This window comes from Canis lupus, chromosome 9, assembly GCF_048164855.1.
Source record: "Canis lupus baileyi chromosome 9, mCanLup2.hap1, whole genome shotgun sequence".
NCBI classification, from domain to species: domain Eukaryota; kingdom Metazoa; phylum Chordata; class Mammalia; order Carnivora; family Canidae; genus Canis; species Canis lupus.
In genome coordinates, this window is record NC_132846.1 from 36,663,765 (window position 1) to 36,685,998 (window position 22,234).

General features: G+C 37.1%; 1 protein-coding gene and 1 long non-coding RNA gene across 4 annotated transcripts in view; one reads left to right on the top strand and one right to left on the bottom strand.

Annotated features, from left to right (window-relative positions):
* Window positions 1–341: 341 nt before the first annotated feature.
* On the bottom strand, window positions 342–20,409 carry LOC140640044 (uncharacterized). Its single transcript, XR_012036708.1, has 3 exons — window positions 17,592–20,409; window positions 4,719–4,825; window positions 342–582 (listed from the first exon to the last, which is right to left on the bottom strand). It is a non-coding gene; the product is annotated as an uncharacterized lncRNA (long non-coding RNA).
* Window positions 20,141–22,234, top strand: part of PCNX4 (pecanex 4) — a 44,076-nt gene continuing 41,982 nt past the window's right edge. For 2 of the 3 annotated variants that reach the window (XM_072838792.1, XM_072838791.1), the window contains exon 1: window positions 20,141–20,590. The gene's annotated coding sequence lies outside the window, so the exon portion shown is untranslated. The remainder of the gene's footprint in view (window positions 20,591–22,234) is intronic. The other variant, XM_072838790.1, reaches the window with a different exon arrangement.

Sequence of the window (22,234 nt, forward strand, 5' to 3'; positions counted from 1 at the left end):
GCGCCACCCAGGGATCCCTTGAAATAGTTTTAAAGAAAAACTGTACAAATTGCAATTTTAGGGGGCACCTGGGTGGCTCAGTCAGTTAAGCATCTGTCTTCAGGTCAGGTCCTCAGGGTCCTGGGAGTGAGCCCCAAGTTAGGCTCCCCACCGGTGGAGGGAGTCTGCTTCTCCCTCTCCCTCTGCCCCTCCCCCTGCTCGTGCTCTCTCTCTCTCTCTCTCTCTCTCTCAAATAAATAAATAAAATCTTTTTAAAAAATTGGAATTTTAGTTCACAGTCGCCTTTAAGAACTAAGTCAAGAAGTACGCGGTTATTTTTTAGTAATATTTTATTTCCAGAAGTTTTTATCTTTTAAAAATATGAATTATAATATTCTTTATTACTATTTTTATTTTATTGATGAATAAAAATGTTTTTTAATCTGGGCATTTGGGTGGCTCAGTTGGTTAAGCATCCAAATCTTGATTGCAGCTCAGGTCATGATCTCAGGGTTGTGAGGTCCAGCCCAGCGTCAGGCTCTGTGCTGGGCATGGAGCCTGCTGAAGATTTTCTCTCTCCCTCTGTCCCTCCTTTCCCTCATTCTTTAAAAAAAAAGAAAGAAAAGAAAAAGAAATGTTTTGCAAACTACTGAAAAGACACTTCTCAAAACCAAATTTGTGGGCAGCCTGGGTGGCTCAGTGGTTTAGCGCTGCCTTCAGCCCAGGGCGTGATCCTGGAGTCCCGGGATTGAGTCCAGAAGTCGGGCACCCTGCATGGAGCCTCCTTCTCCCTCTGCCTGTGTCTCTGCCTCTCTTTTTCTGTATCTCTCATTAATAAATAAATAAAGTCTTTAAAAAAAAAAAAACAAATTTGTGCATTTTTTTCTCTCTTAAATTTTTGTTTTGGTGAGGATTTTTCCTTACAATTATGATAAAATGAATGATTTTATAGCCAAAACATGAAATGCAGTAACTTGAATGTAGAATATCCAGAGGGACACCTGGGTGGCTCAGTGGTTGTGTATGTCTGCCTGGAGTCCCCGGATCGAGTCCCACATTGGGCTCTCCATACAGGGAGCCTGCTTCTCCCTCTGCCTGTGTCTCTGCCTCTCTCTGTGTGGCTAGCATGAATAAATAAATAAAATCTTTAAAAAAGAAAAAAAAAGAATATTCAAAGGAATTCAGAAGTAGCTTTGAAAGTGGTAATCATCTGAAATCAAATTAGTAACCATTTATGTTTTATTTATTAGGCCTTTCTTTAACTGTATGGTCTCTTCAAGATATCAAAAACCAAATCATCAACATCATCATTTTCTATATAAAATACATGTGATTCTGAAATGCTGTTTAAAATTAAAATAGATTTTTCTTTTTCTCATTAAAAATTAGTATTTCCGTAGGCTATGGATAACATTCTAATTAACTTACAAATGTTTAAATATATTTCATACCAAAAGAGTTAGATTTTTAAACATTACAAAGAGGGGGGAAAGGTTAGTGATGATCTTACTATTTTTGTAAGCCATTTTTGGTTACATTTATTTTTAAATAACATCTTTATTTTAAATTAAAAAAATAAGATCATGTGGTATAAAAGCTGTAGATTTTAATCAGGGACCTGCATGTTTTACACCTTGCTTACTATAAAACATTCTTTTCTAGAAAATGTTTTAGTTCATTTTAGCAGTTTAGCTCTACTAAACTTTAGTTCCATCTTTAATTATAACATAATTATAATCTTTAATTATAGCATAATGCTCCCTTTCTCTTTTCTTCCTCCCCAAAATGTTTTGCAAGTATGTTTCTCAAAGATCAACCAAAAGAGGCTAATCTGTAAAAAAAATATATCAATAACATTTTTAAGTTTCTAGTTATTTCTTATTTCTTCCCATCATTTTGACTGAAAACAAGTATTTACAAACACTGGTAGCCTACTTTCTTATGGTCTTTCACTTTTTTATGAAGTGCTTTAAAAGAGTTCAATCAACCTTAATGATGGTGCATTTTTAGTTAAGGAAATAGAATGGGGAGAAGTCAATTTGAGCTCCCAGACGAACAAGTGTCTTGAGAAAGAATAGGCATAAATGGATTTAGAAAACAGAGAGTAGGAGTAAAATGCAGTGAGCAGAGCACTCAGGGAAGCCAGATACAATGGAAAGAGTAAAATACTGCAAGAGCTTTTTAAGCTACATACAATTGGAACAATGGACTTGATCCAGCCATCTATGTTAAACTGTTAAAAGGTGAAAAGCAAGCTGGAATTCTATAAAGAGTGTTGAGGAACAGTAGAATGAAGAGCTTTAAATCTAAAGAGAATGAATGCAGTCATTCAATAGGATGGAAATGAAGTCAAAATTGGCATATTTCCCTGGTTAATTTACCTTGTGAAGGACTCTGTTCAGTTTTAGATATTAAGCCATTATTAGCAACAAAATAGTCTTTAAATTGCCACCTTTGGAGTTTTTAAGCAACAATATAGTGTACATCTGTGAATTTCATATGTACATACCACATACACATATACATGCAAATAAAAATACAACACATAGGTCTCATATAATTGTAACAATTTAACATTATAGACTACAGCAATAAGTACACTATATATGTCAAACTTACCATTCTTTAAAAACAAGGCTAATTTAGAGTTAGTGACAAAGATGCAAGTGTACAATTACAAAAACTTGAAAAAGAAAACTAATTTAAAATAACACATGTAACACATAGAACAGAATACTGTGGAGTGATTGAATGGCCTAATGTTTTCTTAATTAGCCGACAGTCAATCAGAAAAAGTTTTTTTTTACATTTTGAGGAAACTTTTATTGAATGTATCAATATACTTTCCTGCTTTGGTAACTAAAATAAATAAAATTTTATTTTCAATGATTTATAGTGAGAGCCTCATGGTGATAGTTGTTAATAATTTACAATTTTACAGAAATATAGCTGAAGAAAGTGTATAAAGTATGTACTGAGGACATAACCTTGAAAGTTGCTTATGGCCAAGAACTAATATCGTATTATATTACTACTATGTTTTGAATGAAGGTATATCTATGGAACCAAATCTAAAACATCTGTAAATAATTTAGAAACTGAGTAAGACTAAAATCCAAACATGTATTAATGTTAACAGGTTGGGCTATTTGTTAACTCTCAAAAAAAGAATTAGCCATATAATCATCATCCTTTTTTCTGTTATTAAGTGCTCTACATATTTATTTATTCTATTTAGACTTAGTATTATTAACTGACTAATATTGACATTATCAAGGATTTAAACAACAGCTACAATGGACTTCTACAACACTGAAGATTTCTTAGTGTCACAAGAACCGTTTCAATACAATGCTAATTTCAGGTTTTTTTCAGTGCATCGTAAGAAAATAAGAGTAGAAATATGTACTTACAACATGAGTATTTTGGTTGACTTCAATACTTAGAAAAGAAATCATCAAAAACAGTTATTAAAGATCATAAAGGCCAAACTTAATTTTTAAAGAATATTATTTTCATGGCAGAAACAAAAAAAATGAAAGAAAATTAATTTTTGGTTGGAAGCCATTTCTCTTATAACTCAGAAAGTGAAGTAGTTGTTTCTAATGTTAGATGCTGCATATTTTTTATCACTTTCAATCATATTCAAAAGATCAAAAAAGAATACTATGATAAGCCTAAATGAGGAAAATCAAGTGAAAACAAAGCAGAATATTGGTATCAAGGTAATTTTATTCATATTGATTATAAAGAAGTTTACCTCCCTTATTGGATCATAAACATTTAAGTTATTTTACCCAGAGAATAATTATTAATATATACTGTTTTGTTTCTCACTGAATTTTATAATTGTATTTATTGTGTTTATAATGAGTCCTTCAATGATATGTGGTGGGAAAAGAATAAAAATGATTTTTTAAAACAATTCTAAAATCTACTCACTAATTTAACTGATGGTATAAGATTATTTAAAAAATACTAGAAATTTATGGGCTTATAAGTTTTTAAAAATTGATACTATTCCTTTGATATGTGTCACTTTTTCATGTATGTGTGATCAAGCCTACTACAGCTAACTGGCCTATATACTATTTTTTAAATATTTTTATTTATTTATTTGAGAAACAGAGAGAGTACATGCACACACCAGTTGGGAGGTAGGGGGAAAGGGAGAAGCAGACTCCCCATTGAGCAGGGAGCCTGACATGGGGCTCAATTCCAGGACCCCAAGATCATGGCTGGAGCCAAAGGCAGACACCTAACCGACTGAGCTACCCAGGTACCCCTAAATGGCCTATATATTAAAGAGCTAAGCACATGAATACTATTTTGGCAGAGAATAGAAGATACACAAGTAACAAAAAATATATATATAAATCAAAGAGCTGTCTTTCCACATAGTAGATCATTTCTAGTTCATGACATGATACTATTATTGTTCTTTTACATTTATAAAATAATAATTCTCCATCTGGGAGACCAAAAACTCAAATATATACTGTATCAAATCTTCAACTGAACATATCAGTATAACAAAGAAAACAATATCAGAGCCAATTCCATGATCTATGAAATTATTTCCCTAAGAATTACAAGCTTAGAAGACTTCAGGGACCTGTCATATAACCTAAATAAAGGAGATCAGATAAAACAAAAATTAACAGCCAGAAATATAATTGACTGCACTCTTACTAAAATAAAATGTGCTAGCTTCCATTTGCCCTTCCAGATATACTCACCACCTTTTTCCTACGTTGTGATTCTAGAGAATGACTCATCAATTGACAACATCAATTAGGGTTCTCTGTCTCTCTATCTGGCAGGTGGGTTTAGCCAATGGGAGACACTGGCAGTATATCAAAGAAAGGGAGAAGAATAAAATTTAGGCTTTAGTAGTAATTCCTTTACAAGGGCCCCAGCTCCTCTTGGGCTCTCCTAAAACTCTGGATTCTAGCAAACTGAGCCCTCCTCTTACCTTCAGGCCTAAGGCGGTTGCAAATTTGTAATGTTTCACCAAAGCTGGTCTTTTATTATTTGTTACTCATCTGTTTGGAACTGATACCTGACATCTTTTTCTTCTACAGCAAGATGTTAATGTGAGGTTGGAGTTGTGATGTGCTACATGAAATACAGACTTCAATTCTGGGAGCCATATTTTTAAATCAGCCTCATGGAAAAAAAAAAAAGTGTTCCCAAATACAGGAACTTTAATTATGGATAAAAATCTTTGCACAGTATTTTTACATATTACTCCTGCAAGGTCTATAGAATTCTGGTACTCCAATGTCACTTAATTTTCAATTCACTAAATTCCATTTATAACTATTCATTCTCATTATCAGTATTGAGAAAACTAACTGCACAATTAGTTCATATTCTTAAAGTTTGAAATCCTGTAAACATTGAAATTTAGTCTTAAAGTCCATAATTTTAGAAGTGTCATCAGACCATCACTGATTTTTCTGGAAATTAATTTCAGCCTAAGTAAGGGGGCCAGACTACCCTTGTCAAGTTTGCAAAGATTAAATTTCTCTAGGATTGAGTAAAGTAAACCATACATCTGTGTAACTACTAATGAATGTCTTTCCCGAGAAATTTTCAGAGCATTTAGATGTAATATCTGCCAAAAGGCTGTCCTTAAACAAATCTTCATTTGTGATCTGAGCCAAGAATCTTGTGGATAATTTGCACAAATCAGTTTTCCTGGTTGAAAAAACTCTCTTCAAAACCATGCTTGACTAAGCACCAAATCTGTTGTGCAGTACAGCAATCTATAGCATTGTGCATCCAGCTCATTAAGCTCCCAGCCCTACTCCACCGCCAACTGTACTGTGGCTTTTCCCCCCCTCAATTGTAGGTAATTTACTATTTTGGGCTAAAAGCCTAAAGAATTCTTTTTCTTTATTATTAAATCTTACTAGCTGTAGCCCTGTGCCATGCTCCAGAATTTTTCTGTTTCCTTTACTGGTAACCAGTATTTAAGGTTTATGGTTAGGTCCTCCTCTGTGGTTGCTGATGGTGATTTTTTTTTTATTGTTTCTGTTGTTGTAGTTGTTATTTTGTTAGAAATTGGGGGACAGTGATTCATTTGCCTATCTTAATCTAGAAATTCTTAATGAAGATTTTCATGTCTTTCCTAAACACTTAAAAATAATTCATGTGTGTCTTTAATGTCCAAAATGCTGAGTAAAGCTATATCAATCTAAAGGGAATATAGTGTATTAAAGATTGGTTTTTATCAAGGTTAGTAGAAATAAAATGTGTTTGATTAGTATATTCAAGAAGTATATACATAGAAACTTTGAGGAACATTAGACAAAATGGGAAACCCAACAGAAATAAAGAATGTTTTGCATTGTTTTCAACCCAAGGAGTTGAAAGAAAGCTAAGGATGCTACCTACCAAGGATTAAGGTTTTGGTGAAGACTTCCTCATGACTACTATAGGTTGTCCTGGCAATGGGAGCCCCACCATATGAAAGTGATATTATGATGAAAACAAAAACAACCAAACTCACACACATGAAGTACATGAGAATTAAAGGCAAAATAACTTACGGTCTGGCTAGCTCTATATTGGGAAAATGTCTGGGGATGTTAAGTTTGAGTGTGGTTTATGCTGTATATAATCAGATAATGTAATCAAGTGTTATGTATCCATAGTAACTTATCCGTTGTACTTATGGCAATCATAACCTGGAAGAGTTTTTACATTGAGAAAATGAAGGAGCTTATTATCTTCCTGTCAAGTATAAGTTGGCTGGGGATTTAGGGAGTTCCAGTTCTTTGTTGTTTACATAGCTTTCCCCATCCTTTGCTATGGGCCCAGGTTTATTCTGCACAAATAGAAAAGTGGGATTAGAACTAAGAGTCAACACAGAAGTTCCTTGCTTCCATCAAAAATCATATGGAACCTACAAATAAATAGAGATAACTGATTGTTCATTGTGCTTTTCTCAGCAGAAGTAGACAATGCTACAAATAATATATCCATACAGTTTTTCCTGTAACCTTCACAAACGTCTCTACCATTTCCTTAACTTACTGATGAAAAGAATTTCTAATCAGGTTAGTGTTGGGGCTGCCGATGATAGGGGTGGGCACACAGGACCTGAACTTGAGATATGGACATCGGGACAGTGATTTATTTTTTCCACTATGAGTGTGAAGCCTCTGAAGGCATTTGTAGGCCATTAGGAATCTATTTGAAGAATAAAGCAATGCAAAACCAAAAGTGGAGAAAGTCCTGACGATGGTCTTTGAGCCTCTGGATGCAGTTTTTTCTTAAGATCTATCCTTAATCAATCCTACATGAATTGATAAGTCATTTGGGGAATTCAATTGCTGTCATTTGCAACCGAAAGTGTTCTGACATAGTGCAATGCATAAGATGTAGAAGATGATATCCTTTCTGTTTTGAGTTCTACAATTAAAGAGTAACGAAGAAATACAATTCCCCCACTTCCCACAATAGTAAGGATATTTGGTCATCAATTCATAAAACAGATTAGCTTTAAAAGTAAACAAAATGTAACTTCTCTTAGGATCAAAGGAACTATGGCCTGGGGAAAGAAAAGCTGCGAAGTTAATTGCTTGAGAAACTCAAAAGCAGGAGTAAGACATAGAGTAAAGCTATACCATAGGAAATCACATTTGATATAAGACTTTCTTAACAGGGAAGAAATAATTAAATGTTTCATAAGGGTTTTTTTTTTTTAAGATTACAATCTGGCCTGTACAAGGTGGTATACAACTTAAATAATATAGTAATAAAAGTCAAAGGACCCATTACCCATCTATAAAATCCTAACTTCTCTGGACCTCTGGTTTCTCACCTCTAACACAAGCATCTCTTTTCACCCCTAAAATTGTGATTGAACATTAAAAGTTCATTTCAGTCTGACAATTAAATTTCTCGGCTACTACCAACATACACAAGCTTAGAAAAGCATGAAGAGTAAGTAGAAAAATTTCAAATCATAAATTTGAGCATAATGCAACAGAATTTGATGATATCAAATTCTTTTTCCAACCGCTCTATGCTTTTCATTGTTTCACCATACTGTACTTTTAAATCTATTAACTAGCCCTCTTTTCAACTTCTGATGCATATCTAGAAATCCATTCGTAGCTTCAACCACTTAAAAACTTTCTATTGTAGTAAAATATACAGAACACAAAATTTACCATTGTAATATTTTTTTTCAAATGTGGTGGAATATACATAAAATTTACCATCTGAACCTTTTTTTTTTTAAAGATTTATTTATTCATGAGGGACAGAGAGAGAGAGAGAGAGAGGCAGACACAGGTAGAGGGAGAAGCAGGCTCCTCACAGGGAGCCTGATGTGGGACTCAATCTCGGGACTCCAAGATCACACCCTGGCCAAAGGCAGGCGCTAAACCACTGAGCCCCCCAGGGATCCCCAACCATTTTCAATTGTACAGATCAGTGGCATTGAGTACATTCACAGTGTTGTGTAACCATCACCACCATCTATCTCTAGATCTCTTTTCACTTGCAAAACGGATATTCTGTACCTGTTAAACAACTCCCTATTCCCCCTCCTGTAAGCCATTTTATTTTCTGTCTCTATGAATTTGATTACTGTCATATAAGTAGAATCATATAGTATTTGTCTTTTTATGACTGGCTTATTTCACTTAGCATTATGTCTTCAAAGTCCATCCATGTCATAGCATGTGTCACAGTTTCCTTCTAAGGCTGAATAATATTCCATGGTAAGTACATACCACCTTTTGCTTACCCATTCATCCATCAATGAACTTGGTTTGCTGTCACCTTTCATGGAATAATTCTGCTATTATGAATAATGCTACTATGAACATTGGTGTACAAATATCTCTTCAACTCCCTGCTTTCACTTCTCTGAGGTATATACCCAGAAGTACAATTTCTGGGCAATATGGTAATTCTATGTTTAATTTTTTGAGGAGCCACTATACCATTTTCCACAGCAGCTGTGCCATTTTATATTTCCACAGGCAATGCACAAGAGTTCAGTTGAGAACTACTTTTATATATTAAAATATTTTATTATTTTTAAATAGTGTGCATTTCAAAAACAAACACTGAAATGATCATCTAACCATGCTAACACGGCTATTATTTTCTAAAATCCAAAAGTTTTCTCATTTGTTTATTTTTACAGAACTGTAATACTTTATATTTTTTATTTTTTCTGCATTATACTTCTAAGCATTTTCCATGATATTAAAAAGCCCCAAATTATCATTTTAATGTCTGGATTATATTCAACCAAAGGGAGATACTATTATTTTCTTAATCATTGAAACTTTGAATATTCGAGTTGCTTCCAATTTTACATTAGAAATATGTGATAAACCTATGTTCATAAATCCTTTTCTTCTGTTGAATATTTTCCATAGGAAGGTATTAATCAGTTAAAAAGTTTACACATTTTTATAGAGTTGATAAATATCACTAAATTTATTTCCAAAGGGATCATAACAATTTGTATTACCCCAGCAGTCTCACTGCAGTGACCCATGACTGGAGGGAGTTATCCTTCCAGGCATCTCTAATTCTCTAACAAGCTGCCTATCACCTGGTAAACACACAATCTATGTTTACTAATTGAATTCAAGAATAAATAAATGAGAATTCCATTTAACTTAATCCTCAGCATTACTGAATTTTATTTTGTTTGCTAATTTACGATAGCCATTGCATTTTAGACTAGCTTAAACTATTTAAAAAATTTTTGGCCTGCAAATCAGAAGGTCCATAAAAAAATGAATCTTCTTGCCAGCATAAAAGTCTTTCTTGATATGTAAATATTTTCCTATACATTTCCAGGTGTAATGTAATTTCACTCAATTACAAACTTTCTAAACATAAAATTGTATTGTGGGGTCATTTTCCTAACTTGCCATCTTAAGTATTGGGTAGATATAACCTCTACTTAGCATTTATGTATAAGCAAACAAAATAGTATCAGCCATCAACTCGTCATAACCAAAATGTAATTGGTTTTAAGTTTTCTTTGTCTTATTTTTTCTTGTGAATTTTCTAGCCATTAAACTGAGTTTCTGACATTAATGTTTCTTTTTCATCTTTGTATCTGCCAAACTGACAAAATTTTGCATAGTAGGAATCAACAAATAGTTTTGGTATATATATTATGCTATATATTTTATTTGATCTAATTGAGAATAATTTTAAAGAATCATAATAAAAATAAATTATATATCCATTAAAAATACACATAAGGTACCCTCTTTATGTTAAACTACTAGAATAAAATTATCAAAAAGATTTAAACTATCCTGATATTCAATGTAGTATTCAATTCTTCTTCACAGGTTGTAAATGATAATGGGAATGTTACAAAACTGTCAAATTCTTCCCAAAGCAATCTTCAATTTAATCAACATAGACAATCACTCTTTTCATTTCTATGGCAATAAGAAAATTTTAAGCAATATCTTTTGATTGGAGTTATCTTGAAAATTGCTTAGTTGGAGGCCTTTATTTTAAAATGCAACAAGCCTGAAATATTAAATGTAATTTGTCATGCAGCCTAGAGAAAGAATGAAGCATTTGGTACATTTTTCCTAATTGTTTCTGATTGCTGCCTGGATAGCTCCAGCACTTCTCTATCTTCAAAATCACCTTTCATGGCTTCAACATCCTTGACCATTACTTTTAATCAAAGAGGCTAAATATAAAATAATTTGACTATTATGTACCAGAAATCTTAACAATACTGGCTTTCACATTTTTATTTAATTGATCTTAAAGAGAGAGCCCTCAGTAAATTGTTAATGAATTCTGATTAGGGTGACAAATTACCTATGTTAATACCGACAGCAATCACTGTCCCAGGAAAAGTGGTCAATACTGAAGTCAGTAGAATTCAATTTTCCAATGATAATCATGTTTTGGCCTGCTTAACAGTAAATAAGGCTCATTCCTATGTTTAAAGTGTGATTATTTAGAAAAGTTACACACCTTAAAAATTTGCATCAGTTTGGGACGCCTGGGTGGCTCGATGGTGGAGCGTCTGCCTTTGGCTCAGGGCATGATCCCAGTTCTGGGATCAAGTCCCACATGGGGCTCCCCACAGGGAGCCTGCTTCTCCCTCTGCCTAAGTCTCTGCGTCTCTCATAAATAAGTAAAATTTTTATTAAAAAAACTTGCATGAATTTCTTTCACATTAAGAATACTGTTTTCTTAAATTTCCATGTTGTTATCTGAAGTTCCCATGTCCATTTATCCAAAAGGGAAGAAATCACTTAAGTTAATGCTTTGATAAGGGGTGAAGAAAATATTTGTCTAACAAATAGGGATTATGAAAAAGGGACAAAGTATTTCAGAGCATTCTCCAGTAGGACTACTTTTGTTTCCGAACAAAATGGGTCATTTTCCTTGGGAGGAGGTAATAATGGATGGGATATTAATGCTGTAACTAAAAGGAGGGGAAATTAGCGTAGGGCCCTACTTGTTCACTTTCTCATAAGGCAAACATTATTCACTATGTGCACCAGAACAAAAACTAATAAAAATTTTTCCTGGAGGAATCCACATCACATTCAGGTTAGAATTTTTAAGATGTACTATATTTTTAAAGAAAATGTTGGGGGAAAGAGACACAGATTTTTAAAAAGAAGTCCTTTTACAGAGTAAATGTAACTTGTAAGTTTTCCTAGTCCAGTGTTCTAGCCCAGAGTATATGTGAGCATACCAATGATGGAGGGACAAGTTGCACAGGGATACGGACTGAATCGTGGGATGCCAAGTATATGCCTCTACACTAACTGTGCCATTCAGAATACAAATAGTTTCATCTGAGTTTTTCAGCAGAGAACATGAATATTTGTTGGTTTGTTTTTTTTTTAAGATTTTATTTATTCATTCATAGAGACACACAGAATGAGAGGCAGAGACACAGGCAGAGGGAGAAGCAGGTTCCATGCCGAGAGCCTGACGTGGGACTCGATCCAGGGTCTCCAGGATCACTCCCTGGGCTGCAGGGGGTGCTAAACTGCTGCACCACCAGGGCTGCCCATATTTGTTGTTTTTAATTACACGTGTTAGACAGGACCTATGTGCCCTTAAAGAAAGCTTGTTTCTAAAATTTTATTCATTGATGCCAAGAGGAAAAGTTACAAGGGAGAAGATTCACAGGAAAAAAAAAAATTCAGACTAGCTTTATATATTAAAAAAAAAAAACAAAACAAAACCAGAAAACAAAAACGATCCATAGTTTTTTTTTTTTTCAAGTTTTTATTTAAATTCCAGTTAACATGCAGTGTAAGATTTATTTCAGGTGTAGAATTTACATACCCAGTCCTCATCCCAACAAGTGTCCTCTTTAATCCCCATCACCTGTTAACCTATCCCCTCCACTTACCTCCCCTGTTTGGTTCTTAATACATGGTTGCTTCCACAAGTTAATACATCTTTCCTGCATGCTGCTCTTTGTTGTTATATATGTTTTCTAATTACAAAGTCTTTTAGGAGGAAAATTTTTTTAAAGTTTTTTTTAAATTTTTATTTATTTATGATAGTCACAGAGAGAGAGAGAGAGAGAGAGGCAGAGGGAGAAGCAGGCTCCATGCACCGGGAGCCCGACGTGGGATTCGATCCCGGGTCTTCAGGATCGCGCCCTGGGCCAAAGGCAGGCGCTAAACCGCTGCGCCACCCAGGGATCCCTAGGAGGAAACTTTCTACGTAAAAAGTGAATCCAATATTTGGCTTGAAATTCATACGTAACAGTTTATTTATTTTTAAATATTTTTATTTATTCATGTGATACACACAGAGAGAGAGAGAGGCAGAGACATAGGCAGAGGGAGTAGCAGGCTCCCCACAAGGAGCCTGATGCGGGACTCGATCCCAGATCCTGGGATCAGGACCTGAGCTGAGGCAGACATTCAATCGCTGAGCCATCCAGGTGTCCCCGTAACAGTATTTTAATTCAGTAGGTTTAATTATTATTTTAATGTTCATTTCTATACATTGGTTTTCATTTAAATTATAAGCCTAAAAATGCAGCTCTTATTTTTAAAAAAATTTGTCTAATTCTTGGAATAAGTTTTATTAAAAATTGTACTTTTATTTAGGGGTAGGGTGGGGAGAGGCAACAGAAGGAGGAAAGAGAGAATCTTAAGCAGGCTCCACACCTAGCACAGAGCCCAACTCAGGGCTCCATCTATGACCCTGATATAATCTGAGCCGAAATCAAGAGTTGGGATGCTCAACTGACTGAGCCACCCAGACACCCACCAAAATTGCTGTACTTAAAAATTATGTTTCTAAGGGTGCCTGGGTGGCTCAACTGGTTAAGTGTCTGCCTTTGGCTCAGGTCATGATCCTGGAATCCCTGGATGGAGCCCTGCATCAGAATCCCTGCTCAGTGGGAAGTCAGCTTCTTCCCCACACCCTCCCCCCAACCCCAGCTGGTGCTCTCTCTCTGTTGCTCACTCACTCTCTCTTAAATAAATAAAATAGTTTTTAAAAAGTTATGTTACTAGGGGCACCTGGCTGGCTCAATTGGTGGAGCATGGGACTTGATCTCAGGGTTGTGAGTTCAAGCTCCACGTTGGGTGTAGAGATGACATAAAAGTAAAATCTTACAAAAAAAATATATTGCTAAAAGATAAGTCACATATAAAATTTCCATTAACATTTAGTTATTGTTAGCTCAATAAAATAGGATTCCCATATACTTTGTTATATACATGTTTTACGTATGTACAAGTAGTTTACATATACATATCTGTATAAATAACACTAATACATGTAAAATTTACATACTAAAAATTTTATGTGCAACATTACAAAGAAATCCTAATCTTGAGAATATATATATAAATTCAGCAAAGGCTCTCATTTAGTATAAAATAAACTCACTTTAGGGATTCCTACAGATATATCATTGGAGTAGTCCAGATTCTAAAGCAGTCTCTGATTACCAGAGCTCAAAATGCACTGATATGCCAAGTAACTTATTGTGATTTCCAACTGTAATATAACATTTGAAAATAACAGCATTTCTCTCCCCATGAAAGCATGAATACTGTAATCATTTACTCATAGAAACTAGCCAACTATATATTCCAGTCATTTTCTGGATAAGTGTACTATTATAAAAAACAAAACTTCCCTATGCCAAGTGGATTTTTTGGAAGTGTAGAGATATTTTTTTTTGTCAGTTTAATTTTGTATATAATTATTTATCTGAAGATGATAAAAGTAATACGTGTTGTAAAAATACAATAGCATAAAAGAGTGACATAAAAAGCACAAGTTCCCCTTCTCATCAATCCCCAATTAACTTCTCAAGGTTAACTTCTTTCATAGCTCCTTATGTATCCTTCAAAATAAGCATATCCAAAGCATGCTCATGCTTACATCTAGGTTTTAACATAAGATCATACTATAACTTTATAAAAACTGGAATTTTTAAATTTTTTAAGTTAGACACGTTTGCAGAGCAACACACACACACACATATATTCCCTTTTAACCTAATTTAACCTGCTCTCTATTGAAGAATGTTTTGTGTTTTGCTAAGTTCTGAGTACATCTTTGTACAAATATTACTGCATACTTAGGTGAGAAATCTGTAAAGGTGGGATATCTTTTTTAGAAATGAAATTTCTCTGTCAAAGGGAACTAAAGAGCCAAGCTAAGTTTCAAAGTTTGCAATCTACTAACTAACCCACCAACACTGGTTATTGTTGATATTGCTGTTATTTATATTTCATGTATAAATTTTGTTGTTGATATAGTTTATGTACAAGGTTTTTGTGTTTTGTTTTGTTTTTTTGCTAGATGTGGTTTCTTTCCCTTAAATATTTATCTGTGAGTAACCTCCAATTTTTATATTTTTAAACTTATTAACCTAAAGCAGGCATTTTTTTTAAAGATTTATTTTTATTTATTTATGATAGACATAGAGAGAAAGAGAGAGAGAGAGAGAGAGGCAGAGGGAGAAGCAGGCTCCATGCCAGGAGCCCGAGCGGGACTCGATCCCAGGACTCCAGGATCGCGCCCTGGGCCAAAGGCAGGCGCAAAACCGCTGAGCCACCCAGGGATCCCCTCTATATGGGCATTGATATGGCTATGGAAGCCCAGGTTCCATCCTGGAGGGAAGGGCTGAGAGTCGTGGTCTATGTCCTAGAGCTGATTCAGAAGGAAATATGGCTCTGTATGTGTCTAGAACACTGTGCTCTAGAATTGGGTGTCTTTGGGATAAGAAAGTTAAAACTGTGGTGATCTGAGACTGGTCCTAGTTCAGGCCAAGGCCAGCAGCTGGACAGAGCTCAAATCCAGCCTCTCTCTACTTGGAAACCGGGGGTCCAGCTGGGTCAAGGACAGAAGCCTGATGGATCCAGAGCAGAGCCTGGCAGCATGGCAGCATGGCAGCATGCCAGCATCCCAGCACAGAGCCTTAGTGCAAAAAGGGCCCTGGCTAGGATGCCTGGTGTTCCAGAATCTCTCCAGAACAAGGCAGAAGGTGGAGTGGGGCAAAAAGGAAATCAATCCTGAGCTCCTGTAGGGCTATAAATCTATGGCTCAGTGGCAATGAAAAGGGCATAGTGCTCCCGGGATAAGCTGTAGGAAGTAATTCTAATAAGTGTGGACTTTTCCATTCAACAGCAATAGTATCATGACTCTGGAAAGACTGTGAGTATATAAACTTTTTTCTACCTTTAGACTAATTACACTGAACTTCCTCTCCACCCTCCCCCCGACACACACATTCAATTACAATTTCAAACAGAAATTTTATCAGGCAATTTGCTCACTGCACATCCTTATATGTTCATTCTAAAGGAAAGTGATGATAACATTCACATAATCGTAAACAATCCATACATTTATAAATAAAGAAGTTATCAGTTAAATGCCAGAAAAGGACGTCTAAGAACTCCACCTCTAGCTTTAGAAATTAGTATTACTAAGACATATCCTTGGTACAGCATCAATAGAAGTTAATTTATGTTCCAATCTTAGTGTAGAACACTGGGAACAGATTATGAAATTTCATTTGCAGTCAGTTCTTATTTACATGTGCCAAAATAAGGGGAAATTGTTTTAATTCAGATCCATGTGTACCTTAATTTTTGTAGAGTCAAATCATGAACACATGTGGATATTTACAGATTTTGATCTTTCAGTGAAAGTTATATTCACAAACTCTTACAAATTTAACATAATTTTAAAAACAAAACTCTGGCCTTTTAAATATTTCAATTTTAGTGATTTTCAATCTACCAATAATTCTACTGTGTTCTTTTTAAATGAATACCTAAAACGTTTTTTGGAACAACTTTTTAAAATAGTATTAACTAAAGCACTCCTAAAATTAAAATCTAATCTGTTAAGTTACTGATATGAATAATGAAATTTAAGAAAATTAAAAATTCTTAAAACCAATATCTGAGAAATTCTATCCTTTTCACCCTATGCAACACAGAAATTAAACTTTTCAGAATTGTAATTTCAAATATAATGTATTTTATGACAGTTTAAAACTAATTAATAACAAGCTACAATTACATTATGTATTGTTTATGGTCCTATTTATGAATGTTTACCTAGCATGAAATTCTTTTTTATATTAAAGGAAGTTTCAATATGAAACTTTATAATTAATTATTGGTCACTCCTTGTCTTATTTTATTAAAATATAGTTGATACAAAATGTTACATTAGTTTTTGGTGTACAACACAGACTGGACAAGTTTATAAGTTATACAATGCTCACTTTAAGTGCAGCTACCACCTGTCACCATACTATCCTATTACAATACCACTGACTGTATTCCCTATGGTGAGCCTTTTATCTCTGTGACTTATTCATTCCCTAATTGGAAGCCTGAATCGCTATCTTTCATCCATTTTGCCCATCCTACAATCCTCCTCCGCTCTGGCAACCATCAATTTGTTCTCTGTATTAATCGGTCTGTTTCTGCTTTTTGTTTCAGATTTCACATATAAGTGAAAGCATGTGGTATTTGTCTTTCTCGGACTTTATTTCACTTACCATTATATCCTACTCCCTGTCTTTAATATCCTCATAACTCAATGTCACCCAACCCATATGCCTGTGAGCATACTAAAATTGCTACCTATGATGACATGCCCATTCACAGGGTCTTTATATACATTTATATACATATCATGTTTTGTGACATAAAGAAATTAGATGAATTTCAAAAGCCGTGTAAAAAATCATCTCATTTTGTAGGCCCTTTTCTCTCTCCTAATGGTTTCCTTTATGTTTACTAATATCCAAACTTTGGCATTCTCTTTCAATCTCATGATTTCATATAACTTATTTTAAGCGTAGAACACTTCTAAATCTCTAGGTCATGACCAAGGTCTAATCCTGTATCTGCAACTGGACATGTCCCACAGGCCTTTAAAACACATAATGTCTCAAGTGGATGATCTTTCTTTCCAAACCTATTCTTCTTATGCCTACTTTGGGGCACCTCACATAGCTTGAAGCTTAGGCTCAAACCTTTCCCAAATTTTAGCTTTTCTGTTTCTTTGCCCTGGAAACTCAGCTTCCAAATTCCCTGAAGCCACTTCTCCACTTTAAATCATCTTACCCTTTGCTGCAGCTCTGTATTATCTTCAGAGCCCTCTGGTCAGTGGTCTGTGGGCAATAGGGCAGAGTGAGGATTTTATAATTCTGGATTCTTTTGTTCATTTGTTTTTTACTTTTTGGCAAGAGGAGTAACTTGAAAACAGGCATCACCATTACACAAAAACATGTATGCCATGATAATGGCTGGGTTAAACATTTTCTCTGGCTGAAGCAGCAGCTTCAGATTCTTGGTAATATTTCATTTTGTGTCAATCAGCAGGGTTAACAGAAAAAATATGGATCTTGAAGACATACAGATATAGGCTCAATTCCAAATCTCACTTACCTTTCTGAGGCTCAGTCCTTATATATGACATGAGAATAAGCTACCTCCATAAGGTTAAGTTTAAATAGGGTCCATATATATCTGACTTATGTTCAAAATATTTGCTAATTGAATGGATAACGTTCCTCATTCTGGAATACCTCTTCTCCCGCATCTTCACCAGCTAACTAGTATTTATTTTTTTATACTTCCGTTGCGGCCATCCTGAATTTCCCTAGAATGATTCTTATGTCCCACTTCAGTGTTTCTATGGCTGCAGTGCCTGTTTATCACACACTCTGTAATTACTGATGTCCTTAAGTCTCTCATTATATTCTGGTAAATTCCTTGAGGATACAGATCTTGTGTTACTTGATTTTGTATCTATAGCAATAGGTATGGTTCCTGGCAAACAGCCTCCACTATTTCAATAAATGATGAATGAATACTTTTTATATACAAGTAACCAAAGGCCTTGTACCTTAAATTTACTAATTTTATTCCTAGTGCAAAGTAATAAACATACTAGAAAAAAGAGAAAAAAAAAAGAAAAAAAGAGAAAATTTTAACAACCAAATATCTGCAGCAGGTACCGCAAAAACAAAAATATTAATTCTGATTGAATTATCCTAATTTAAGGTGACAAAAATACGGCCTTTCTATGTAAAGAGAATAGTTCAGCCTAAGCACTGAAGCTGTGCCTAACTAAGCGATTGTCAGTTAATGTAATCCAATCTACCCAATTCCCTGCGCAATAAATTGTCTCTATTATTACTGCTACTTTACAATCCTGTATCACACAAGCAGTGAGCTGTGATGTCAGGGTTCCAACAATTTGGGCTTCCTGACTCCAGAGCCTCTACTCTTGACACACTACCCGGACTTCCTAGCAGTTGCAGATGCCCCAACGATGCTTAATGTGGTACTCTGACACACGATGACTAAGGTTATGTCTTTCCCCCACAATGTGGGGAAACACGGAGTCCATTCCCCCTTCAGATCCAACCGTGAAAGGTTCTATCCACCAACTGTGTCTTTGAAGACAAGTGTAGGTACATCATTGAAACTGCATAGGGAGGCAGCCCAGGTGGCTCAGCGGTTTAGCTCCACCTTCAGCCCAGGGCGTGACCCTGGAGACCCGGGATCGAGTCCTATGTTGGGCTCCCTGCATGGAGCCTGCTTCTCCCTCTGCCTATGTCTCTGCCTCTCTCTCTCTCTCTCTCTCTGAATAAATAAACGTAAAAAAGAAAAAAAAATGCACAGGGTTGTCTTCCACACACGTAAAATAAACTACACTTTCCCTCTGAATAGAGTAGTATCTTTTGTATATAGGTATCTATATCTATAGAGTAGTACCTTTTACATATATTTATATCTATATATAAAAGAATGCTTTGGCTTTCTTTTCATATTAGCACAAAAAGTCGTCCTATTATGGCCTGAAAACCTAGATCTTTAAGAACTAAGACATCATCTCCAGGAAAGCCAGAAAACAAACAAAGGCTGCATTTACAGCCTTGAGGTTAAAGAGACCCAAACAAGGCCGTCCTGGAGCGCTCAGGAGTCCCAAGTAGGCACAACTGCTAGAGTGTCAATCACTTAGGGAAACCCAAGTACCTCAATACTGACAAATGGGCTTCAGAGTTCCCTCAAAGAGCCTCTAAATCACTGGAGACCAATGAACCAGTTTAACGCTCTAAGGGGCCGCCTCGTGGGCTTCCAACTGGCAATCTGGAAGATGTCCAGAACACGGGCAAGGACTCTAACTCCATTGGGCGTGTAACTTTAAACCAGCAAAACTGGGACTGGGACTGGGACTCTGTGGCCACCCTGTAGAGACTCCCGCATCTTAAACTGCCTCTAAGTACAACAGTCCGCCACGGGGTTTGGTTTTGTTATTGTTTTGTTCCGATTAGGATCCGGGGGGGGGGGGGCAGGGGGGGGCTTTGCCTTATTAAACAGACGCCTCCTTAGTGGCAATGACGCAGTGAAGGACACCGCTGGCACATCGACTCAGCTCCAATCTTCCAAGCCGAAGAGGACGTAGGAAGCGGCCCTTAAAAGCAAGCATCACCCGCGGCGAGCGGCGGAGGGACAGGCAAAGCGCGGACGCGGTTAGCGGAAGTCGGCGGGCAGACCCCCGGGAAGCCAAAGCTCGCGAAATGGCGGCCGCACGCACGTCAATCGGCCGGAAAGCGCCACCCGCCCCTCGGACACGTCACGTCACCAGGGAAACGGCGCTCTTGCGTAGGGGCGGGGCTCCGGGTGAAAGTGCACGGCTGAGGCTGAGCCCTTTCTCTCTCGTCCGGGTGGAGGCCTCGCGGCCCCGGGGGCGGCCGGAACTCGAGAGGCTCCCGCCGCCCGCAGTCGCGGGTTGAGGAGGGAGCGTGGGCCTCTCCCGCCAGCCCCGCCTCGCCCCGCCCAGCCGCCGAGCGGGGAAGCGCCCCTGAGGCGAGCGCAAGCCGAGGGGCGGGGCGAGCCCTCGGCGGCGGCGGAGCGCGCGGGAGTTGACGTTAGCCATGGAAACGCGGAGCGGGCTCCGGAGCGAGCGCGGGGAGCTGGCGGCGCGGCCGCCCGCGCTTCTCCGCCTCCGCGTCGCAGGGAGCCTCCGGGCGGCGTCGCCCACCCCGGGTTTACCTGCAGAAATGCAGTTCCCGGGATTCCTTCGCCTCGCCTCTTCCCTCGGGTGACTCGAGGTACGTTTGATTCCCCGTCACCCACCTGGGGACTTCTTGCCCACCTTGATTTCCAAGCCCGTGCAGAGCTACGCGTTTCTTTGCAGTTTTGATTCCCACAGATTTCCTCGTTCTTCGTTATACGACCTTTAAGTGCGGTTATTGCGCTTTTTAGACAGAAGGTGAACTCAGTGGCTGGAGGAATCTATACAGTGGGACTTTAACTTTCTTTCGAACGAGTGCTGTAGCCCGTTGAGTTGCCGCGTTTTGTTTCTAAGAGATGCTTGCGAAATGGACAATGGCCCATTGCGTCTTGATTTAGTGATGTCCTTGTTATTCTCAATAAAGTTTGTGAATTGCGTCCCTAGGGTAATACTGCGCTCATTCCTTACCTCCAGCTAAACCACTTTTGCCCAAACGTAGTCAGCTTCTGGCCCCTTGAACATGAATGACCATCTGCTGGTCTCTTCACAACCCTATCAAGGACCAGCGTTTACTTCAGTGAAATCTGCAGCAACAGAGGTTGTTTATCAGACCTGTGGAGTGATTATCTGGGTGGGTTTTTTTTTTTTTTAAGATTTTATTTTATTTATTCACGAGAGACACAGAGAGAGAGAGAGAGAGAGGCAGAGACAAAGGTAGAGGGAGAAGCAGGTTCCATGCAGGGAGCCCGACGTGGGACTCGATCCCGGGTCTCCAGGGTCACTCTCTGGGCTGAAGGCGGCGCTAAACCGCTGCGCTTCGCGGGCTACCCTGATTATTTGTTCTTTACCAACCATTTCTCTTTTATTCAACTATATAATGTTAGGTGAGGGTTTTTTTTTTTTTTTAAATCATTCTTACGATTAGGGTAAAGGCTATCCTTTATATTATTGAGTGTCCACTGCCACCCATGCCAAATCTCCAAACCTTTATCGTAACATCCAGAGCCAGACTCATGACCAGAGATACTGCCATTTTAATAATTTAACTGGGGATCCCTGGGTGGCGCAGCGGTTTGGCGCCTGCCTTTGGCCCAGGGCGCGATCCTGGAGACCCGGGATCGAATCCCACGTCGGGCTCCCGGTGCGTGGAGCCTGCTTCTCCCTCTGCCTGTGTCTCTGCCTCTCTCTCTCTCTCTCTGTGACTATCATAAATAAATAAAAATTTAAAAAAATATATTTAATAATTTAACTGAGACATCTGTCAGCCACTCTTAAGTTTCCTTCGAGTTATTAGACAAGACCTGGTTGGGGAACTTATCTGTTTTTTTTTTTCTTTTGTTAAGAACTTTGTTGAAATATAATTCACATTCCGTATAATTCACTCATTAAAAGTGAAGTCACTCATTAAAAGTGTACATTACACATTTTTGGATGTATTAAACATTTTTAAAAGTGTACAGTTGTTTTTAGTATATTCAGAGAATTGTGCAGTTATAACTACAGTTAATTTTAGAACATTTCATCCCCCTTCAAAAAAGCCCTGTACCCTTTAGGATTATTCCCTCCCGTCTTTGTCACTATCTCCTCCAGCCTTAGGCAAACATTAACCTGTTCTTTTGTCTTTATAGATTTGCATGTTCCACACATTTCATATAAATGAAAGCAGACAACATCAACATGTGGCCCTTTGTGATTGTCTTCTTCCACTTAGCATTCAGTTTTCAAGGTTCATCCATGTTGT